Below are 24940 nucleotides of genomic sequence, written 5' to 3'. Positions count from 1 at the left end.
CAAGATGCGTAAAGTTTATCTGGATTATCTTGTCATTTGGAGCACTCAAGTGTCTGCTTCAATATGCCTTAGAATCACAATTGCCAAATGAAAGCAATACTGTGTGCTTCTCACATAGCTTCTCCCAAGGATCCCAAAGCACCGGAGAAATGCTTTCACCTCCCTTCACTTCCCTGAAGAAACTCAGGATATAGTCCTGGACAACTTGACTCCTAAAATGTATCAATTAATCCAAAGATAAACTCTCCAGAGCATGTTTCTACAAATAGATATATCTTATCCCTAATGTATATATAGATATAGAAATATAGATGATATAGATGTAGATATAGATATAGACATATAAATATATAGATATCGATATATAGATATATAGATATATAGATATGTCTGAAAAAATACCAAACTTTTTGTTCTCCTATGGATTGTACCATACTTTTTTTTCTTTCTGCATCTTTGTGCTGGCCTTTCAACTTTTAAAAGCAAATGAAATTACCTTACTATTTAAATTCATAACAGGAATGCAACCAGAGATAACTGATTCCCTTACATATGTCTGCAGCTCTGTGATGCTGATATATATCAGCTTTAGTGATTACTGGGTAGAAGCCATTCTTTCAGGCCTGTCTTCCACTAATTAGCATAGTTGGATCCACGTGGTACATGTCTTGCCCAAGCTCTCTCTGCAATCAGCGTCAGTGACCAAGAGAAAGCCCTTGGTGTCCTCACTCCACACTGCTTCACACCAATCTATTTTTTCTTCATTATTTTCATTCTCAAATTATGATTTGGTCACACAAGTTTCCTATATATACACTTATTTGAAATTGAAATCCAGGGTAGTTTTGAAAGACTGTACTACCTTCATTAATAATAAATACTTTAAAGCCATTTATTTGATAACTAGAGGCCCAATGCATGAAATTTGTGCGAGAGTAGGCCTTCCTTCCCCTGGCTGCTGGCACCGGCTTCCCTCTGGCACCCGGGACCCAGGCTTCCCTCGCAGCCTCAGCTTCATCTGGAAGTTCTTCCAGAAAGATGTCTGGAAGGATGTCCAGTCTAATTAGCATATTATGCTTTTATTATAGATTATTGCAATATATCTTTGGAGGTCAATTTTGCCTTCTATGAAGTATATGCATTATGTCTTTATTTATTTATATGCATAATTTTTAAGAGCCTTGGAAATCTAAAAAGTCCAGAATTACTGTTATCTGAATATGTTTAAGAGACCTACTCACTAATTTGGTGAAAGAAATTACAGTAGGATTTATACATACATGAATGAATAAGTTATATTTTTAAAACTGGGATTTTTCTCTCTAGAATGTGAAATTTCTTTGCTTTGCTTTTATTCCACACATTTAACTTTGAAATAAATAGGTTGCTCCATACCCTAGTAATTGTGGATGGACAGGGTCACCAGGAAACAATAAAACTGTCAACACAAACTAACGACAGCTGAGCACAGGGTAGCAAATAGGACATGAGTGTTTTATGAGAAGAGGTCGGGAGGTTCAATTCACGGGAAAGAAAGATGGGTTTTGCCATCCAAACAGAACACAGTTTACAAGTTAATTAGGCTTCTAGAACTTGTTCCAGATGGTGGGGAAATCACGTGGGAGAGAGATACATGCCAGCGATGGAGGAGTCAGGGATGAGACACAAAGCCACGTCTGGAGTTGAGATCCGGGAAGAAGTCAATTAGGTCAGGAAGAAGACAGAGACATGGGACCTGGAGCAACAGGAGGAGATGAGGGCAGCGTAAAGCCAGAGATGAGGTCAGAGGACCGGAAGTGGGAAAAGCACAGAGCCCTCACTGTGCCAAGGCCACGGGCATACCATTAGCTCTCTCCTACACCTGCTGTTTGTGGCACCTGGTACTGATGTAGACAACAACTCAGCCTCAGAACCAGAGGCGGTGCTGTGCAGTGGGATTTCCCAGCTGAGCTAAGAAGCAATGAATCAAACCACCATGCTCGGATATGCTTTATGTGTCAACCTGCTGAATCTAAATTATACCTACTTTATATTTTTGAGGATTCTATAAGGTCAAATTAATTATATGTAAGCAAAAAGTTATATACATCAAAATATTCATATGTTATGTATTATGCAAAATCTACATTAAGAGAGTACACATCTTATGTCTGGTAACAGTTATTAACTAGACATTGCAATATACACAAATATTGAATCATTATGTTGTATACCTGCAACTAACATAATTTTAAATGCCAATTATACCTCAATAAAACAAATGTTAAGCAAGAGTACACACATAGTGCCCTCGGCGGTCCTGGATCTGTCTCTTGCCTCACCAGTATTTGGACGAAACAGACCCAGGGACACCCCTTCTTCCAGCCCCTACCACTGTCCTGTGTCTGGTCACCACCTCCAGAACCACCTCCGAGACCAGCCAACACACCGTTGTTGTTTTTCTACCTTAACTCCTTATTGCCGAACAACCATGAGCTCCCAAATTTTTCAGAATTATCCCACCCAGGTGGAGGCTGCAGTCAACCGCCTGGCCATCCTGCATCTGCGGGCCGCGCACACCTACCTCTCTCTGGGCGTCTTTTTCCACCTCGATGATGTGGTTCTGGGGGGCGAGTTGACTCTTAAAGTTGCAAGAAGCGCGGTGGCCACATTCTCTTACAGGACATGCTGAAGCCTCCGCAAGATGAGTGGGCAGAACTCAGGACGCCATGGAAGCCGCCCTGACCTTGGAGAGGAATTGAACCAGGCCCTTTTGGAACTGCAGGCCCTGGTTCTACCCGCGCAGACCCTCAGCTCTGTGGCTTCCTGGAGAACCACTTCCGGGGTGAGGAGGTGAAACTCATCAAGAAGATGGGCGACACCTGACTCACCTCCGCCGGCTGGCATCCCCCAGGCTGGGCGGGGCGGGTATCTCTTCGAAAGGCTCACCCTCAAGCGGACTAGGAGCCTGTGGAGCTCAGAGGCCTTTGAGAGGCCCCTCTGCATCCTCCTATGTCTGGCTTTTACCTGAGCCTCTCCCAGAAACTACCAGCCATTCTTTTAGCCTCCCTGGAGCCCTCTCCCATGCATTGGACCAAATGGAAATAAAGAAAAAAGAAAAAAAGAAAGAGCACACCTGATACATAAACGCAATTATAAAAATGATACGCTGCAAACCTTCCTTAACAAAGTCCTGTGACCTATGCCTACACTGGGAGGCAGGGCCAGGCTAGGGTGAGGAAAGTGAGGCAGGCACTTCAGCTACAAAATTTAAAGGGGTGCCAAAAATTTTAACCATCAAGACAGCTAACATTTTAATGCAATATTTTTTAAAAGATCAAAATGAATTTTATCTATGATGAACAAAATATCAAAATTTTAAATAAAGACAGAATCCCACTCGTGTCTTTCAGGGCTCACCTCGCCCCCTCACTCTAACCCTGGTCCTGTAGGATTCTGATTACAGAGGGGTTTTTTTTAGCGCCTTCATGAATTTTCCACCCAGGAACCAGAGCCCAGTGTCTTGTTGGCCTCACCCAAGTTCCAGCCCTAGTGTGAGGCCTTTGATAAAAGAATAGGCCACATTAACAGTCCTCTGTCCTTCCAAGTCCCCCAGCATTTCCACTAAGCTGCTGAAGGGCAGCCCTTCTACCTCCTCAGGTGCCAGAGTCCCCTCCAAACTCCAGTCCCCACAGGTCCAAGGCCTCGCCCCAGAGTTAGAACTGTCATTATTAGGTTCTGCTGAGTGACTATCACCTGAGTCTGTGCTCTCCCACCAGCCCATCAATCCTGGGGGAGTGGGACCCTCTCTATGAACTCTCACTAGATCACCAGCATCTACGCAGTTCCGGCGCACCCCAGGCACCCACTAAACACTTGAATAAACAAGGCTACATGCAGAAGTGAATAAAATCAGAGACAAAGAAATCCCCAAACAAAAGAAAAAGTTAGTGGTAGTTAAAGAAATGAATTAGCAGGCTGTTTAAATTGCAGTCTGAAGAATCTTGATTCAGAACATTCAAATCGCTTAGAAAATAAATTGGCAAACACTCATTTGACACATTTGTATACAGCAGGAGCTTGTAGCCTGAGGCCCACTGGGGAAGGGGCTTTGAAAGTTCAGAGCCCTTGAAATTAATTGCAAAACGTATATGCATGTTTTGGGGGTGAGTAGAAGGCAAATGCGTTTCTCGATTTTGATAACAATCACTGTTCTAAAGACTATATTAAATGGCAAAGCTCATCCCAGACTTGGCCCAGTAAAATATATTTTATAAAGTAAAATACCACTAATTATGATGCATTTCACTCTATCGGGTGGGGTGGGGGGGGTGTTATAGTGGCACCAATGACATGCCCTTTAAATTCTGTTACTACCAGTACACCTCTGTCCATAAGTGTTCTAAAGTTGATAATTCGGCTTGGGTTTGACAGCCTGGAGCCCTGCCAGAGATGGACAGAAAATCACATCAAGTGTCCTAAACATAAAGCACTTTACAAGCGGCCCTCGCCTCTGGTCATTTGGCAACTTCACCAGCCCCTGGAGGAAAAATGTCCGTGTAACACCTGGTGCTGCTTTCTTCACCTATTAGTGCAGTGGTTCTCAACCTTGGCTGCACATTAGAATCACCTGGGAATCTTTTTAAAATCCTGATTTCTGGGCCTCATCCTCTGGAAATTCTGTTTCTTTGGTATGGGGTAGGGCCACAACATTAGTAACAAAGAAACAGAATTTCCGGAGGATGAGGCCCAGAATTTTAAATCAGTATTTTAAAAAGATTCCCGGGTGATTCTAATGTGCAGCCAAGGTTGAGAACCACTGTATTAGTGTCTCTGCCCCTGCCCCTGCTCTCCACTACAATGCTAAAAGCTCCTGCACACTCAGACCTACAACTGTCCACAAGCATCTTAGATTTAATGATTCTAGGTACTGGCAGGAATCTAATGATTGTTCCAGAAGTTTCCACACAGAACCAGGGATTAAAGGGTCATATTTTATTTCCCACCCTCATCCCTGCCTCCTCCCACATACACACCAGAGAAATATCGGTGTCCTGTACAATACTTACTTGGGGGAAATAGAGTTATAAGAGGGCACTCATTTCACCGAGGAAGAGAGAAAGCATTAAGCCATTACTATATTACTCAGGACTCTTAGTAGCAATGATAGAATGCCAGTCAAACTGCCTTATGGTAGAAAAAGAGCAGAGGGATGTATCAGCTTATTAAGGAAATGACAGGGTCATGGGGATTACCAGCCTCAGGCAAGGCTGGACCAGCGGCTCTCACAGGGTGCTCAGTACCGGATCGCTTTCTGTCTGTGGGTCAGTTCTCTCCCAGCTGGCTTTATTCTTAGTCTGATCCTTCACAGTGACTGCCAGACAGCCCCAGGTGCCCACCCCCACACTTTAGAAATGTCAGCAAACAGCTGAATTGCTCAATAATTTCATATTCAGTCCTGACATTGAATCTCATTGTCTAGGTCTCTGTCACATGTCCATTCTTGAACCAGTCATTGTGGGCAGAAGGCATGGAACAATCTGATTGGCCAGACCTGAGTAACATGCCTGTATCTAGAACTCAGGCATGAGACCAGCCTCACCCAGACTGTGGGGTCTCAGAGCAAGGAGCTGGTATTTTCTCAGAGGAAACTCGGGGTGCTGTTAATAGAAGAAAATATGGTGCCGAGCAGTCTGTAATAAACAAGCATACAAAAACTAGACCCCATTACGAATGGGGAGATTAAATGACATGCCCAAGGTCAAATAGAACTCAGGAGTGACAGAGACAGCACAAAAACCTGTATTTCTTTTTCTTTGAATATATTTGACCTGTATTTTTTGATTTGCAAGTTAAGTGGATAAATTCATTTGCTAGGGCTGCCCTAACAAAATACCACTGCCTGGATGGCTTCAATAACAGAAATTTGTTTTCTCACAGTTCTGGAAGCTGGAAGTCTAAGATCAAGGTGTCAGCAGGGCTGGTTTCTTCTGAGGCCTCTCTCTGTGGTTTGCCGATGGCTGAGACCCTCTGTGTCTTCACATGGACTTTCACCTGTGTGTGTCTATGCTCTAATCTCCTCTTCTTATAAGGATACCAGTCATATTGGATTTGAGCTCACTCTAATGACCTCATTTTAATATAATTATGTTTTTAAAGGTCCCACCTCCAAATACAGTCACATTCTGAAGTGGGTTAGGACTTCAACATATAAATTTGGTAGAAGAGAACATGATGCAGAATATAACTTGGAGTTTCATTACACCAAGCAAGTTGTATGTACTTTACATAAGTGAGTGAAGGTAAAGACATAAACAGTGACCACACACAGAGAGATGGGTATGAATACATACCTGCCCTAGCCATATATGCATAGGGGAACACATTTGCCATCTGGATACCCTAGTGAGTACACATGTACCAAAGATGACCTAAACAGGTGAACAGCCTTCTGCCATCACAAATTTCGCCTATTCAAGGTTACATAAACTATGCTTGCAGCAATTCTAACATTTTTTTCAAATAAACTACTTTAAAAACTAGCAAGTTCTCATGAAATTTTTATCAAATAAGATAAATCTTTTACCCCATTTATACAAATGTCAGCCTCCACATTATCTTTTTCACACTCCTTATGCATAGGGCAATAAGGAATGGAAAGTACAGAGATTAATTTAGGTAACAATTACCATAATGCACAATTGCATTAGCACCTATTAAGCTTCATTGTTCTGTGGAAATTTTAATGATACATTCTTGAGTGAATAAAAGCAGAAGATGATTGGAAATAAAATTGTTTCTATGTATGCTGACAGGACTGCTGAGTGTAATTATATATTTCAGAGGCGACCTGTTTGGAGTTTACTCCATAATTTTATGTAAATGTTAAATAACTTCATGTGTTCTTCCGCCTGGGTTAAATGCTAATTTGTGTTATTCCAACAAGGAGAGTGCTGCAGTGTTATTAACAAACTTGCTCTGCCAACGAAGCCGGCTTCTGAAAAATAGCTCCACAGACTTCAAAACAACAAAGGTATTTTCTTACTAGGGGGCTGCCAAACTTTTAGTTTCAAAAACAGCTTCCCATTCTTAAAATTTGTAGCCAAAACCCAAGAAGTATGAAAGTATTTTCTTGAGTATAATCAAGTACATTCATAATGTTGGTTTGCATCAATTTCTTCAGTCCCAAAGGAAAACAGGTAGATATAAATCTTCTATTTCTAGGTACCATAAATGTAATATGTGATACAAATGGCTATGTCCTGGTTTCTCCTAATTCTTAGAGATTAGAGTCAGCACATAGTAGGTGTTCTTAAGTATGTGCTGACTGTAAGAAAACTCCCGATATTTACAAACGCTCATTCAACAAATGGGAATAAAATATGCTGAAGTGTAGTGGGTCTGTTTTGCATCTGCAGAAATTCTCACCCTTATTGCCCATATATGCATGTCCTCAAATCAATAGAGAACAAGAACAGACACAGATGGAGAAAGGAGAGGGTGTAACAAATAACACAGCCATTTAAGAGGGTTGAAAAACTATACTACTTTCTTCCACAATTTCATTATCAGATCCTAAAGCAAGACAATCAAAACATTCTGCTTTAATATTACAAGGTATTTTGGAGATGAGTTGAAAAACAGTCAAATCATTTGCTTTGGCCTTTGAGTGCCACAGGGAGGAATTGGGGGATGTGAGTTTTTGAAGGAGACTTGACGGTCATCCAGTGAGAGAATGCCCCAGGTGGTATGACAACCCCAGCCCGATTCACAAGCGAGACAGAGCAGTGCCCCAGCATTGGATGTCTGGCTTGTCTAACTCCAAGATCCATGTCTCTCTTCTTTCATCCACAGCCCAACCTAAGGATGACCAGGATGAAATACCCTTCCTGCTTTCTCTTGGCACCATGGAGCAGTGTTTTGGGGTGAAGAAATCAACAGTCTTTGGTTCAGTCCAGTTAGAATGGGTCTCAGCTCTTCTGCTTACATGCAGCGCAATGTGAGCCAATTGCTGACTTGTCTAAACTATCCCAGCTCTTCGGCATGAATGTGTGAATGATCAATCATAGAAGTTCTTGTTCTGAAACAGTAGCAAGGATCTGGTTGAACATTCAGTTGAGTTCTGAACTATAATTAACAGAGGATTATAGGAATTATACTGATAGCTGTCTGATATTATATGAAAGCATAACCATATTGTTCAACATTGTAATAAGCTATACTATAATTTTTTTAATTCATTTGCACATTTTCTAGTTCCACAGAATTCTGGAGGTTAATATGCTGTGCTTCCTAATTACTTTCTCATAAAAATGATTTCTCTCTCAGATATTTCAATATCTAAAGGTTAATCAGTGTTGATTTCTCTACCAGTGTATAAGTTTGCTAAGGCAACTCTCATTTTGAGAAACATTTCTCAAATAGAATGTCATCATGAATGTTGTCATCAAAATCACCATCAACAAACCTTAGGTGATTTCCTCTAGTAGGCAAAGGCTTTGTTCCTAAGGGAGATGCTAATCTAGTTTCTGGGGACCAAAATCCATAGTAAAAGTCTATAGTTATCTGAACTCCAAGGTGGTTGCCTGAATTGCATTGAAGTTCTTAACTTCAATTTGACTTTCCTTTGTGAGATCCTATTTCTCCAATACCTCTGCCTTCTCTGTTCTCCTTCTTTCTGTTCCAAACGTGCTTATGCCTCCTGTTCTACTAATGCAAAAACATGTTTCATAGATAGTCTCCTCCATAGCAAGTTTTGCCAACTTTATCCCAGTTTCACAAACACATATACAGAGATGTCACATGTAGTGATAACATGGCCTAGAGTAAGATAAAACAGAAGCCAATGGTGGATAAATTTTAAAACAAGGCACTATTTTGGTGATTCAGATAGCAGATGTCAACTCAGAATATATAGTGACACATATCAGGAAGCAACTGCTGTTGAGAATTTAGGAACTACAAATAACTATTGAATCATTTCCCAAACAACTCACCATGCTAAGAGTCAAAAAATAGAAGTACATTGAGTACTTCGGTTTGTCTCCAAAGTTAGGGGCACTGATTACTTATTTTTATTCTTAAATGCTCTTCTACTAATATGAGCTAAGTCTGTGTTTATCGCCACCAGACCTAAAATTGTCTTTTCTGTCAATATCTGCCTTCTTACCCAGTTTTATTTTCCAACAAAGTACTTCAATTCTTGAAAATTTAATAAAAATATTTTTAATCTATCTGTCTTCCCAAGACATTAGAACCAAGCTGAATGACAGTAGGGCTCATATCTGTTTTGTTTATTGCTGTATCTCCAGTCCTAGAAGAGTCTCTGGCATGTGGTAGGTGCTTGATAATATTTTTGAAAGAATAAGTGAAGTGCTCATGCAAATAGCTGGTACCAACTACTTAGGAAAGGCAGGGTATTGGGTGACCAAGTAATTGATGCCATAGAACATTTTGGTGGGAATAGAAGCATAATGGGACTAGCAAGTGGCTTCTAAGTAAACTAGAGAACTTAGGAGGGAAAAAAAGTGATGAACTCAGGGCTTTGATTTATCAGTTCAAGGTCTGAGTAAGGGATCAGAATGCTTCTGTGATTTCCCTGCAAATAACCATTTTTTCCCTGTAGACACAGGGTCAAAAGTTCTGAAAAAACAACAACACAAAAAAACAACTAAAAATCAAATCTTTCTGGTAGTTGAATTACAAGGCAAATTGAATTCACAACCCCGAAGTGTTTCTTATGGTATAGTTAGGACATTGATTAAGATAAAATGGAAGTATTAATTATTTTTATTCCTAAACGCTCTTCTATTAAAAATTAGAATTGGGACACATGGACAAATTGTAGTGAAGCTGGAGACCACGAACCCCTGAATTCTGCTGAGGATCCTTTGCAGGTAGAAGCCCTTCCTCCTGATGGAGGTCAGTATTCCATTTCCTAAAACTCTACAATAGCTTCCCTTGAGGAATTTACCGACCCTCCTGAAGACCAGCACTGCTTATCCTTGTTTCTAGACTTGAAAGCTGACTCAAATCGCACCAGGCCCCCTGGTGTGAGCCATGAGAAGATGCGAGTCACCGAATATTGCAAGATTTTGTTAATTATACAACAAAACCTGAGGAACATGTATGGAAATGGATTCTAAGGGTATTGATTCAGGATGAAAGGAATATAAGGGACAAAGATGAAACCATTGATGTGAAGGTTCTAAGCCAAGATCCTGGATTCAATGGGCCACTTTGTGTGGCTCTAAGAATTTGCTTGGTTAAATCACTGAAATCTGGTAGCTGAAACACTAAATGAAGATGAAATGACAAAAGTCCATTGGTATGTTGTAAAAGACAGTATCCAAGGCCCAGGGAAATTAGAATGCTAAACTAAAATTATCATTTAAAAATTGCTCACCCACTGAAAGAGGGTCCAGAAATGCTTTGCCAAGGCAGTTAGAAATACCACTGTAAAGGGAGCAGCTGCATCCTGGAAGCTCTCTTCAGTGTCTCTTCTCTGTGGATCAGTAATGACCGTGAGAACTGCTGCTACTAAACTGGGCTCCCTGTGTCAATGCAGGTGATGGAAGCAGGTAAGGAAGGGTAAGCTGAGTGTGGGTACTGCAATGGTGGTGAGCTGAAGCAGTAATCAGGTAGCTTCATACAGAAATCTTTGTCATTGGCTAATTTATCATATATTCTTGCAACTGATTTGATTAAACAAGAAAGCTCTTGGTGTGATGAATAGAGGTCTAATATTGATCGCCACAAATGTTTATTCAAATCCTTTGCAACTGGAATCATTGCAGCATTATTCACAATAACCAAGACATGGAAACGTGTGTCCTTTAGTGGATGATTGAATAAAGAAGATGTGTTACATATATACAGTGAAATACTACTCAGCCACTAAAAAAAATTGCCATTTGCAAAAACATGGATGGATCTTGAGGGTTTTATGCTAAGTGAAATAAGTCAGATGGAAAAAGAAAAGAACCATGTGATTTCACTCATATATGGGCTAGAAAACAAATAGCAACAAATGAACAAAGGAAACGAACATACAAACAAACTAAACTAAACAACACTCATGGATATAGGCAACAAAATGGTAGTTACCAGAGGGGAAAAGAGTGGAAGCAGGATGAAGAGGGTAAAAGGTCAAATATAAGGTGATAGAAGGAGACTAGACATCAAGCGGTGAGCACACAACAGAATATAGTGATGTCATATTACAGACTTGTATACCTGGAATTTATATAATGTTATTAACCAATATTACCCCCAATAAATTTAGTAAAAATTTAAAAATAAAAAGAAAGCCCTGGCCAGTGTAGCTTGAAAATATGGTAGGTTTGATTCCCAGTCAGGGCATTCACCCTGGATTCAAAATCAGTTTTAAAAAATTTTTATAAAAAGAAAACCATGTTCAAGTTTCTCAGAACTGATAACCAAGAATGAGATCTCCTTAAGGATGTTTTATTCACTCTTGGCCTTTATATGTGACCTTTAATTTATAAAATAAGATTTCCTCTTGTCCTGTATCTTAACTTCTTACTTTCTTTGTGTGGGGGGATTTGGTGATGGTAACCAGAATTTATTATTTCCCTTCTTTGCATTTTGAAGATGAAAAAAAATTATCTGTGCATATTTTAAACTCCTGAATTATTATTGGGGTAATAATAGTTATATGTAGTATTTACCTGAAATGATTCTATAAATTAAGAAAAATCTAATTTTGATCTCTTTTTTAATGGTATTGAATTTGGGTACATTCAGAAAATGTCCATGAGGGTACTCTGTGGAGGGTGGGCTTCATGCTGTTCTGCCAACAGATTTCTGACATTAACATCTCAATTTCCTTTTTGTTTCCCCTTTCAGCTTCCCTTTATCTTCAAAGACTATCATCCTACAGTCACCACCTGCTTTCTCTCATGTGACATGAGCACACATTATTTCTCACTCAGCACTGCATACTACAGTTTACCATTAATTTTAATATCTAACTATACATGAATGATTACTGTCCATCTGAAAGTCAAACCACACTATGAGGCCTCCACCTACTTCACCCCAAAGGTTATAATTTGTAACAATATTTATATTCCTTTAGGAAAATTATTATAGAAATTTCTGGAATATCTTCACACTCGCTATTTAAATTCACATGGTCATGCAATCAATCCAGTAGAGGAAATCTTCCTGAAATTTTATATTGTCATTAAAAGTGTAATCTTGCTGAAAGAAAAAAAAAGTTATTAAATTGGAAGAATTTTATATCTCCAAGTGAAGATTCTGAATACTGCATCTTTGAAGAAAAGAGCTACTTTGATGGAAAAGTCCACTCGGCCATGTGCCTGTCATGTTGTAAGTGCTCATAAATACTTGTTGCATGAAAATTGTAAAGTTCACCCACTCCTAAAACCATAGAAAGCTTTTCTAATTTTTCTTTTGCCACTTTTAAATAGCATACCAACTTATTTCCACTATAAAAAATTTCCTTCTACACCTACCTAAAACTTTAATTATAATGAAGGAGTAAAGGAAGAGGAAAGATTGAGAAAGAAAAGAGGAAAATAAAGAAAAAAGAAGAGAAAGAGGAAGAGGAGGAAGGAAGGAAATGAAACAATCTGCCTCCACATTTGGTTGCTGTCCTGAGATTAAGCCCAACCACACAAAGCCCAAAGGAAGCAAGCATCATTTCACATTCAACTTGCGATTCATTTTGTGACTCTATCTTCATGCCAGCGCATTTGTCTGCAGTTTAAAATGTGTTATAAAGTCAAAACTTAGAAGTAAAATTCTTTCACTTCCTAACACTAGAGTAAGCGTAATACATCTGCCTGTTTTGGATCATTTCTAAGCATTTCTCAAAGGTTAGTTCCACTTTGCCTAAAAGATAGTGTTTTGAACCATTGAAAACTGTTTAATCAAAACTTCATCAGATCATAATTTATTTTTTAAAATTACCCATTGGCAGATATTACTATTCAAATGGTTTAACATGAATCACCTTGCCCTCTTAATTTTATTTCTAAAATGCCTCTTGAATATGTGCCCTTGCCCATGCCTGAGGCACTGTCTGTACGTCCTGAACACCTCCCATCGGGCCTGGCATGAGGTCCTGGGCTGACTTCTGTTCCAATATTTTCTAATGCAATTACTTCTTTAGGCTGTTATCAGGATTATTTTCCCATGACATAAAATAAATTGTGAGTTTATTTTCTCCAAAAGCCTTCAATGATTTTCATTTACTTACAGAATAAAGTCTGAACTGCTTCAAAATCTTTCATCATCTAGTTCCCAAATACCTTCCCAGCCTCAACCTCTCCTTCATCCTTCTAGATTTTTGTACTGATAAGTTCCACAAACATTTTCACATTGCTTTGTCTTTGCTCATGGGAATTCCTCATCCAGAATGTCTTTACTCTGTTTTTATAGTTATGGAAATCCTAGCTCAACTTAAATATCGCCCCCTTATGCAGCCTTGGGTTCATTCCCAGCTGTAGGTCATTGCTCTTTACTCCGACCTCCTATAGCACCTGGAGTAAATGAATATAGTAGTGTTGGAAAAAGTTTTACAGTTCAATCAAATTCTGTTCGGGGATCATCTTGGTGTTAGAGAGATGACTTTGTTTCCAATGAAATACTAAATAAATGAGGGTAAATAAAAGAAGTATTTATTGACTCCTATAACCCAAAACCCAGTTGAACTGGCTGAATGCAGTGCCCAGCCAGTTCTCAGGATCTGCCCTTCATTATATTTCTTGGCTCTGGTTTCTTCCATGTTGATTTCAGTCTTCAGCAGATCCTTCACTCATGGGTGATAGGAAAGTGGTTCTCAAAAGCCCCAGCTTTACATGGTATTTTTAGCTTTTAATCTCAGGAGAGAAATCGTCTTCCATAGCACTTATGTCAACACTCCCCGCCCCCTCACCACCACCACTACCACCACCACCACAGGACACGGATTGCCCCTGTTTGGGTCATGTGTCCACCTTGGCTCTATCCCTGTTTCTGGGAAGTTTGGGTTCTCTGATTGGCCAGCATAGATCATATGCTCGTTCTATGATGAAGAAGGTGGGGCCAGTGATAGACAAGTACATCAGAATCCTGTAGACTTATATGCATTACCTCCTCTATTGGATACTTGTATTGTGTCCTCTGTTGAAGCTCACTGTTTAATTCTAAGCTTATTGAGAACAAGTTACTGTACACATGCAATAAATATTAGCTAAATCCAGTAAATGTTAGCTGAGTAAAGGACAAATCAGGGAGATGACAAATGAAATAGCAACCAAAGTTACCATTTTAATAAACTAAGTTGTTGTTTTTTAACATTTCATAGCCTCATTAATTATAGGATATTTTTCAGTGATTAAAGGAGATTAGAGTTCACAGAAAGTGGGGGAGAGGTTAATATTCAAGAAACAATCGATTTGTTTAAAATATCACACCCCACATGCTTTTAGCTATGAATTAGCTAGAAAAAATACATTTAAATTAAAAATTTTTGGCTTAGAAAAATTGTTTTTTTAGTAGATACAATGTTGATGTAGTTTATTACCATCGCTAAAACAATAATGCTTAAAACCTGCATTTGTAACTTCTCACAATTTGGCAGTCAGTTTTTTTTTATACTCTTAGAAAGTATAAAGTCTTGCCAACTAGATTATTCAAATCTTCAAAATGGAAAATTAAAGACTAGTTCCTCATTTCTTTCCTTTTCTTAGTAACTTTAAATAATCTAAGAAAGTAACCCTGCTTTGCATGTTTTTACTCGAAATAGCCCAAGTGCTTTATGTAAACTAGTCATTTCATTAGCATGATGCTACACAAGACAAGTGATCACACTTGGCCATGACACGGACAGCATAGCACTGTGAAGAACTAATTTGGATTGTTTCCTTCAAGGAACTTTTTTCTCCTCTCTCTTTTTAAAATTAATTTTAGAGAGGGGAAAGGGGAGAGAGAAAGAGAGAGAGAGAGAGAGAGAGAGAGAGAGAGAGAGAGAGAGAGAAACATCAGTGTGAGAGACTAACATCAATTGGTTGCCCCAACTAGAGATCAAACCCAAAATCTGGGTATGTGCCCAGGTATACCAGATGACACTCCAACCAACTGAGCCACACTGACCATAGTTCAATGAGCTTTTAACAATGCAGTTTCTAACATTGTTTTCATCAAATTTTAATGTAGAGGTTAAGTATTCTGGATTTGGAACCAGACTTAATCTGATATTAAATCTAACTCTGCCACTAATTAGCTCTGGGTACTTAGCCTCCCTGAATTTCAGTTTATTCATCTGTAAAATGGGACTAATAATATCTGGCTCAGCAATTTGTGAAGATTAGGGAGGATTCTGTGACATTGTGTATGAAATACATGGTACATTCTAAAGGTCCAATATATTATTATGATGGCTATATTGTACTTCTGCTAGTACCTATTGCTTTAGAAAGAACATAAAGCTGTAAATCACAGGGAATGAAATTTTCTTTTTTGTTTGTTTGTTTGTTAATCCTCACCTGTGGATACTTTTTCTATTGATTTTTTTAGAGAGAGTGGAAGGGAGGGGAAAGACAGAGAAAGAGAAACATCGATGTAAGAGAGACATATTGATTGGTCGCCTCCCAATCAAACCTGCAACCTAGGTACTTACTCTTGACTGGAATTGAATCCTTGACCCTTTAGTCAAAGGCTGATGCTCTAACCACTAAGCAAACCGTCTAGGGTGGGATGGAATATTTGAGCAGTTGTATTAAAAATACTCCTGTTTAAAATGGAAAATGTTTGTGATGTGAATGTTGACATTTAAAAGACAGAACATTGTCCTTATTTCAGGACTGATATGATTGATGTTCTGCTTTCAATTCCTGATGAACTAATGTTTTATTCTTGCAACTCCTACCCCCAGCAATGCTCCTCCTCCCCAACTGAGACTACCAGTATTCTGTGCCTGAAGACACCGCCTCCATAGATAAACCATGAGGATCACAGGCCAGTTCCCGTGTGACTTTTCACCTCCCACAGGATAGAAATAGCTAACTCTATCTGAGATTAAATTTAATCTCCTGGGCAAATGTAAAGCTGCTGTACTCCAATTTCTTAAATATAAAGATGTGAGATGAAGTGAGGCATGGCACACAGGGAGACCTAACAAGGCATCCCTGGGCCCTAATGAGGCCACAAATCACGAAATGTCATTATGATTAGAGCCATGGTGGTATTAGAGTGACAGTGGCTTGCTTTACAGTTGCCATGATTCTGGATTGAACATACTACCTCCTGTAAAGAACACTTGTGTTTAGCACGCGACACAGCAGGTGTCCATTCTTATGCCAGTCCCCGCCCACTGGCATTAGAAACTTTTTATTTTGCAAACATTTAAAAGTTACTGTTACTGTTACAGCAATGTTGCAAGACCAGTTAAGAAAGCTGTGTCACTTTTGCTCAGATTCACACATTTTGTTTTGAATGAACACATGTTCAGGATGTTAACTCATTATTAATGAGGGAAACAGGTGAATTTATAATCAGTTCAAAGGTTCATTTATTGATCAGGAATATGGAAATGAATTTGCAAATGGATACAAAACTGGCTTCTTCCACAGTGGGGGAGGGAGGTCCGCTGAGCCTCCACTGGACAGAACTCATTTGCCCGCCTTCAGACAAGAATTATTCGGCTTTGCCCTGATGATTCACTAATTTTTAACATTTTGCCACATAGCTATGCCTTATTCCTCTAATTAAATTTTTTCTGAACCCTTTGAGAATAATTTGCATGCATCATGCCCTATACCCATTCATACCTTCAATTCACTGTGAATTGTGAGAGAAAACACATTCCCTTACATAACCACAGCAAGTCATTAAATTCAGAAAATGGAACTTTACAGTCCATGTGGTCAATTGTTCTAGTAACATTTTTTTGAATATATTTTTATTGATTTCATAGATGAAGGAAAAGAGAGAGAAACATCAATGATGAGAGAGAATCATCATTGGTTGGCTGCCTACGGCATGCCCCACACTGGGGATCAAGACCACAACAACCCTGGCAAACTCCCTGGGAATCAAACCATGACCTCCTGTTTCATAGGTCAATGCTCAACCACTGAGCCACTCTAGCTGGGCTGTTCTAGTAATATTCTTGATGGCGTTTTTCATTCTCTAGTACTGAATTCAGTCCAGGGCCACATATTTTATATAGTTATCGTGTCTCTTTAGTCCTCTTTATATATTTTAGAAAAATTTGAAATTGGAAATTTAGCCAAAGATTGTGGCATTTCTGTATTTGCCTGTGGGTTTGTGTTGCTTCATTGATGATAATATCCTCAGCTATTATGTCAAAAGCTGACTTTTTTAAAAAAAATGCATTTTGACTCCAAAGTAATACTTGAGGGGGAAAAGGAAAATAGCAAGCATAAATCAGAACATCAAAGTAAGTCCCATCATGCCTACAGTGTACAAATAGCTGTTGATGAGTTTGCCATGCTTACTGAACTGAGTAAGTATAAAAGCTTTTCGTGTGCATTTCTATTTTCAGGCCCCATACAGTGCATTAACCTCAGAATATCAAAAGGAATCAGGGGTTCTGAGCAGAGCCGCCTGCGAAGCAGTTCGAGTGACACTCTTCATTACACTATCTAGATTCAGGCTTCCGACAAGCAGAACCGGCGCTTTCCAACCTCTCCCCTAAAGTCAGACATACACAGCCGCCCAAATCAGCGGCTGCCTTCCCCCAAAGGCTCCCAGACCTCCGAGAATGTGGAGTCCACTGAGGCCCCCCCAAAAGATGAGCCTGAAATTGTTAGGAAGAAGCTCGTTGCAAAGAATCTCTTCTTGCGAGGCCCAAATACCAGTAAACAGCCCCTGCAAGGCTGCTAGCCACACAGTATGTCAGCACGTATTATGCAGTCTGGAGCTGAGGGGATGTGTCAGCTGCCCATTAGACCACACTAAAATAGAATTGCTGGGCGCCTGAAGCATGAAGCATGATATTAGATAAAGTGATGAAATTGCACTCGATTAAAGAGCCAGGTCAAGGACAGTTACCTCAGGAAATTCCTTTTTTCCTCGAATATTCTCGCAACTTTGATGAATTTATCGTTTTCTTGCTTATTTTTCATTATCGTCTGGGGCTTTATGAACAATAAAATGTGCCCTCAGCAGGCACTGACATATTGGAGCGATCAGGATCAGAGGGTATGTTGATTCAAAGAAAGAAGGTGGGGGTGGGGGTAAGGGGATTGACATTGCAGCAGGTCAAAAGCCCCTGGAAATGTTGGATTGATTTGCTTAGACAGTTGTTTGATATCTCTCTTCTCTCTCTCTCTCTCTCTCTCTCTCTCTCTCTCTCTCTCTCTCCCCCTCTTTCTCCCCCCTCTCTCTCTAACTCATTTTTCCCCTAGTAAAGGGATAAGAAAAAGAACAGAAAAGGGTAATCTTTTTTATTTTAGGCCAGTTGAAGGATAGGAGCAGAAGCATATGGCTTGGCAGAAATTTTTATTTTTATTTATTTGATTTATAAGGACAGGAGAGAAATGCTTCTTGCACAGGGCTTCTTTTATCAAAAGGACTTGCAGGCTGAAAGTAAATGACTGCATACCTGCCTTGCCTCTTAAAACCTGGGGTGGAAAACGACAGCTAGCCAGGGGAAAGCTGCCTGCCTGTTCCCAGAGAAGAAAACGCATTTTGGTTCATGAGGACTGTACTCTGACTTAATTTTACTTATAATAACATGTAAGAAGCAGAAGACAAGGCAACGTGAATATTCAGAGAACTTCAGTTTCACCTGTAGAGGGTACTGGTTCTCCCAATCCCTCCCCCGCCCCTCATACACTGCCTTGGAGACGGAGGTTCTGAAGTCAGAAGGACATCCCTGGACATCCCCAAGGGAGCAGCACCAAGGCCAGCCAGGCTGCAGGATCACGTAGAACTCTCATTCAGTTGGTTCTGTTTCTCCTTCTTTAGGCCAGAAAAATCCACAGTTGCAAACATACTCATATGGAGGGTTGGGAATATTTCTGAGGTATAAGCCTTCAGCATCATTACAAACTCAGTACATGATTGAGTAGCCTGAGTTCAAGGACTTTGTGTGCAATATTTTAACTCTGGTGCTCAGGTCTGTCCTAGGTATGTAGGCTGCTGGAGGATTTAGATTCCTCTTTCTCCCTTCATAAAACAGGGATAATATTAGCCTATTGTACCTCTTCTAACCAACAGGACTGTTAATGAAGATGAAATCAGTTCACCTATGCACAAGAATGTTGCGTTCTTCAGGGAAAATGTGTTATCTAGATCCCAACCAGTGCCATAATTATATTTCCATGACAATATTAAATTTTAATATTGGGGGACCAAGAATTTGTGGGACCCGCTGCACTTCCTTGGAATGTGAACCAGAGATACACTTAAAATTTTTATCTTCTTAGGCATTACCTGAATGTCTCCAGGAATCAAACGTCTTTTATAACAACATTTCCTAGGTAAGAATCGATGTTCAAGGAAAGACCATGTTAAATAATAGCATGAGGGCTTGCTGGGCATAATATTGGTGCCTCAGAGCCTTCATATCTGATAGGACAAAAAAATTCCTTTTAATTACAGGAAAAAATGCACAATTATTAGCTCTATAGAAATGTTAGACAATTGCTTTCGGTTCTGATCAACTGTAATCCTTCCTTTCTTTGTCCCCTGGAACTAATGGGTTTTGGGGTTTGTTTGTTTTTCAAAAGATTGAAGTGGTTTGAAAGATCGGAAGGCAGTTGTGCTAAATTCTCTATTATTAGCATGGGAGTGATAACAGCTTTCTCATCCCCTGGGAGCAGAGGCAGCAGTTGGAGGCTGTGGATTTCTCAGTGCAGTAGCCGCAAGCTTTTCACCAAGGAGCAAGACTAATAAAATGATGGCTCTGTTACTTTCTCTAAGTAGAATGTGAGGGTGAGAGACACACAGATAGAGAACAGCGAGGGCCAGGAAACGGGTGGAGCTTTAAACCCTCCCTTCCACGTTGTCAGTGAATTGGATCCTGGTCTGTCGAAGGCCATGGACTGCTGGGCTTCATTGGACACGTTTTCTTCCTCTTCACCAAACCTTGGGCAGCACCAGGCAAGAACTGGATTCTACTTCTGGTCATCTTGCTCATGATAAAATTACAGGTTTTATCCTGAGCAACAATTAAAAAAAAAATTCCTTTGAAACCTCTTCGTTGGCTCTTCTAATGAACACAGTAGAGAAGAATATGCTTATCCAAAATCACCCTCCTCTCTCCATGATACACTCAGCAAATTTTCCATTAGAAGAAGGGTTTGCTTTCCCTCGTGGATCGTGAAATCTCTTGGGTTATATAAAGAGAAAATGCAGTTCAAAGTACCTCAGAGCTTCGCTCGAGGCAATGGGTGCTTATTTTTTCATTCTTTCCTAAGAGGCTCCTATTAGCCCAACGCTCATTTGGTGCAATAATGGAACAGGAAATTTCCTACAGGCGACTGCAGTGGAGCCTGAGTGGAGTGTGCTCCCTGGGAGAATCGGGTCATTTTCATATCCGCTGGGGAAACACACGCTCCCTGCGAGACAGGGATGGGGCAGCTGACCTCCCAGGCCCCGAGGGGAACTCCCCAGCAGAACATTCCCAAGCAGTGCTGAGGTAAGGGCTTGTCTTCCCAATCAAGTCACCTTTGAGTTTTCTTCGCCTTTTTAAACCAGATGTGATTATTGTTTTTACTTCATTTTAACATTAGAGCTGCAAGGAGGGAATGCTCTTGTCTTCTAGTCTGAAGGGCGCGTCATTTCAGTTCTGAACACCGATTTCTGTCACCTCTGCCAGCCCGGAGAGAGACACATTTCTTTTCCTCACCCTGATGCCTTCAATGACATGACACACGAATGATGGACTATGTAATGATTTCACCAAGCCTGATCTTTCTGCCTGGGGGCACACGGCACTTAAAGCCTCAGCGAGGGGGGAGGGTATTTACTTATTTATTTATCTACTTAACCAGCGGTTCTCAACCTTCTGGCCCTTTCAATACAGTTCCTCATGTTGTGACCCAACCATAAAATTATTTTCGTTGCTACTTCATAACTGTAATGTTGCTGCTGTTATGAATCGTAATGTAAATATCTGATATGCAGGATGGTCTTAGGCGACCTCTGTGAAAGGGTCGTTCGACTGCCAAAGGGGTCGCGACCCACAGGTTGAGAACTGCTGAATCTCACAAGTCAAGAAACCAAAATATTTAAAAACCTATCTAGTCTATAATCTTTTACACAGATAATTTTGTTTCTGAGCAACTGTCCCCAACAACCAAAACGGCCAAGTTCTAGTTACAAGAAAATTATACTAATATTGTAATTGTGACTCGTTCATGTTTTTAGTTGCTGTGGTTTTTGTATGATACACTCACCCCACCTCCCACCCCTGCTTTACCTGGGCTCTGTGCAGAGGACAAATTACTTGTCCTTCAATCTTAAGGTTAATCCACCAGTCACGTCACTTTGACTGATTACTTTCTTCCCCAAGGTACCACATGGCACCCGTTTTCTGCTGGATTCAGCCAGATTCATTCCCCTCTGGCTCACTGTGTCTCCGGTGATGTGATGTGCCAGGGAGCTTGCTCGCAGCCAACGCTGGATTTCCTAAGAGCACTCGAGCACCTCTTGAATGACATGGGAATTCCTCGAACACCACTGACATGGTGATTCTTTAGCATAAAACATGCCTTGGTCTTTTTTCCCCCCTTCCTGCCCAGTTTATCCAGGGAGGGTTTACTATAGGGATGAGTGAGTGAACAGAAAGGAAATGAGGTAGGTCACATAGAACTGGGTTTTAGATTAATTATAGCCACACATCACATTAAAAATTAAACTACATTTGAAGTGGCCTCAGGAGAAATCTGTCAATTCCCAAGATCCAATGGCACTTCAATATCATTCAGGACAAAATTGAAAAGTGGCCAATTCACCTTAAAACCCATCATAAAGTGCGTAAACAAAGAGCATAAAGGAATAGCAGAAATATATTTTGTTTTGAAAGGCCTCGACAATTGAGATGTGTTCAAAGACAGTTCTCAGTGGCCCTGTATATAATATGTTGTTAATTGTGACGAAGGTTGATTGAATTTCAGATCCCAAGCAATAAAGGAGAGAAGAGGGGTGGGTACTGCTGGTGAGGGGGGAACAGAGGGATAGGGGTTAAAGAAAGTGTCATTGAGAAATGGCATTTGATCAAGATCTTGAAGCAGATGATTATGCCAGCCTTATAGAATCTTTCAGGTAGAAATAACAGCAAGTCAAAGGCCATGAGGTAGGTTATGCCTGGTGAGGAGACCAGGTTTTCATAGACTGTTGCTATAAATGGGGAGATAGAAGGACATGTGGGGCCATAAGGACATGTGGGGCCAGTGTCAAGATGCTTGACCCTGGCAGGCATGACCCAGTAGACTGGGAGAAATTCGTAGTATAGAGAGAAGGTTGGGAGAGGGGAGGTCTGGGGGGTTAGGTTCAAATAAGAGAGGAGAGATGAAATCTGGTCTATATGTGGAGAGTTGGCTATGGAGGAGCTTAACAGTTTACCTATTCATGGGCACTCCTCCAGGGAACAAGGGAGACTTGATATTGAGAGTTTTGAAAGTTCTCTTCTGAGTATGTGTGTGTGTGTGTGTGTAGTCATTGACTGAGAGTAAGAACAAGGAATACATGCTAGAGGTTTGAGGAAGGGGAAAACGTCATAAACTAGTCATGTGGGGCAGTGATTCTCAAAGTGTGGTCCAGGCCAGCAGCAGCAGCAGCACCTGGGCACTTGTTGGAAGTGCAGTTGCTCAAATCTCACCCCAAACAGAATGATTCAGAAACTTTGGAAATGGGGCCTAGCAATCTGAATGTTCACATGTCTCTTCCCAGTGACTCTGTGGTAGTCTCAAGTTTGAGAACCACTAGTTCTGGGTAACAGCAGAGTGACAGATTGTGGGAATGTATGATTGGTGGACAGAACAAAGGACTTCCTTTAGGACAATGGTCAGGAATTTAAAATGAGATCATTCAGCAAGCTTGTATGGCTTTCTCCAGCCATGACCATCTCTGTGAGTGCCAGGGAAAACCAAAAACAATTAAACAAGACTGCTAAGAATATATTCAAAGGCATAATATAGTGATGGACCATTGCAAAGTAGGTAAGGTGGGAACCAAAGGATCATGAAAATCTATGACCAATGGTTAATAGTTCCTAGTGGGGCCAAAGTTTCTTAGAGTTGGGGTATTAGTGAGAATGGGCTGGAAAGAGAGAATGCTTGAAATTGCAATTCTGGAGGAGTTACACATGTCTAGGGTGTGAACTTTGGAGTGAATGGTTGAGGCAGAGTAGAGATATGAGAATTGGAGAAGATGGCATAAAGAAACTGAGAGTCTAGGATATTGGAAAGATCATATATATGGATATTGAATTCACCAAATATGCCAAAGAAATGGTAGTGAACCAGGAGCCAAAATTTTCAAGGAATTAAGATTTCAATCTGGAGGTTTGTAGGTGACTGTGACAAGTTGGAACAGTGATTGATAAAGACCAATGACATGACATTTAAAGATGATAATTTTGTTGTTGTTGTTGTGGTGGTGGTGGTGGTGGTGGTCATAAGAGGCTATATGAAACAAAAAAGATAACTACGCTCACCTCCAGGCCTAGAAGTGCAATAATATTGCAAGACACAACAGCCACCAATTCAGGGGGCTGGGTGAAAAGCCAGTCATTTCCTGAGAGGAGAGTCAGTTCATTTAGAGCAAGTGAATGTTCTGAGAACCGTGAGGGAGCTCATGTCTGAGCATGAATTCCAGAAGGCAGGGTGGAAGGGCTCTAGGACTTAGGGACAGGTTGTGGAGTAGATGAAAAATGGGAAAATATAGAAATAGTTGAGGACAAGAGTTCAGGAAGATGAGAAATGATTGGGAGAACTAGGCTTCATGTGGGGTCTGACATACAACAGAGAACAGGGCACAATGAGGTTTGCCTCGGTGTTCTCAAAGTAGACATTGAGGACAAGGCTGGGAGTGTTTTAGGGCAGTGAGTGTGGGGGTCTTGCCAGGAGCGTTATCAGGCTCTGTCTGTATTCCTGTTAAAGGTGGTATGAGGCCAGGCATGGGCTGTCCTATCCTTGGTATCTGGATATCTAGAAGACAAGTAAAGACTGGGTCTGGGTAATCTTTAGTTGGATCTATAAATGTCTCTCCAATCACAGTAGATTTGGAGGTGTCTTGGAAAATGGTGTTGGAAGTGAGTTGAAGAATAGATAAGTGGAGACTACTTTAATTTCAACATCCTAAACTCCAAAGTTACAAGGTAGTAATAAAAGTTCCACTTACCTATTCTTATTTTTGTTAAGCCTTGGAAGTGAAAAAGAAAAAAATATGTAAAGAAGTCTGAATTTGTATCTATTTTCCCTTCAGTTTTGTGAGATCCAGTGATTGTACCTCAAGTGGATCCACTGATATGATTTCCAGCAGGAAGGACAACTTCATCCCACATTGGTGCTCCATTCATTCCTCCTGGCATGTTTCCACATGAGGAGGTATTTGGTTTGTTTACTGGAGAAGAGATGCTCTTAGGAGTCATTCTGGTTTGGTGGCTTGAGCTCAGGTCTTTGGTGTGAGGAGTATATCTATGATGTACGAGTACGTACTTTTCTGGGGATGCATACTGGAATGCAGTGAGGAGGACTACCAAAACAGCAGTTGTTTTGGATGCCAAACCCTTTCAGAACAGCTAACTCCAGAGGAAACTTCTTCAAGTCTGACAAGAATTCCAAGGTCTCTGGGCAGCACACACTCAGTTTTCACAATCTAAGCCCCTTGCTTAGTGTGGAAATGCTCAAACGCATTTAATGTAAAGTGCCTTTAGTTGCATAGGATCATATGCAGATAAAGAAGACTCATTGAATGCACTCGTCTTCATAGCTAAGCTTATGTGTGGCAAGGGAGG

This window comes from Myotis lucifugus, unplaced genomic scaffold (assembly GCF_000147115.1).
Source record: "Myotis lucifugus unplaced genomic scaffold, Myoluc2.0 scaffold_31, whole genome shotgun sequence".
Taxonomy (NCBI): domain Eukaryota; kingdom Metazoa; phylum Chordata; class Mammalia; order Chiroptera; family Vespertilionidae; genus Myotis; species Myotis lucifugus.
The sequence above is the reverse complement of the archived record's forward strand: the minus strand, read 5'-3'. Positions refer to the sequence as shown.